The sequence below is a fragment of the Apaloderma vittatum genome, unplaced genomic scaffold, assembly GCF_000703405.1.
Source record: "Apaloderma vittatum isolate BGI_N311 unplaced genomic scaffold, ASM70340v1 scaffold24472, whole genome shotgun sequence".
In the NCBI taxonomy this organism is placed as follows: domain Eukaryota; kingdom Metazoa; phylum Chordata; class Aves; order Trogoniformes; family Trogonidae; genus Apaloderma; species Apaloderma vittatum.
The window spans coordinates 24799-24998 of record NW_009703463.1 but is presented as its reverse complement, the minus strand read 5'-3'; positions in this window follow the sequence as shown (position 1 = coordinate 24998).

The window sequence follows — 200 nt, the reverse complement described above, 5'->3', positions numbered from 1 at the left end:
TGCGGGAAACGGGTGTTGCGGGGTCTTTCTGAGCACATGCTCCCGGATAAAATGGCCCTTTTCGTAGTCACCAGGAATAGTTGAGGCTTTATTTCTGGGGCAGAGTCATTCTCAAATCTCTTGTTTTCCTTAAGACGTTTTTCAGATTTTTGAAGAAATGTTTTTCTGTGTCTCCGGCTAAATGCGCATCTTCCCCTTTC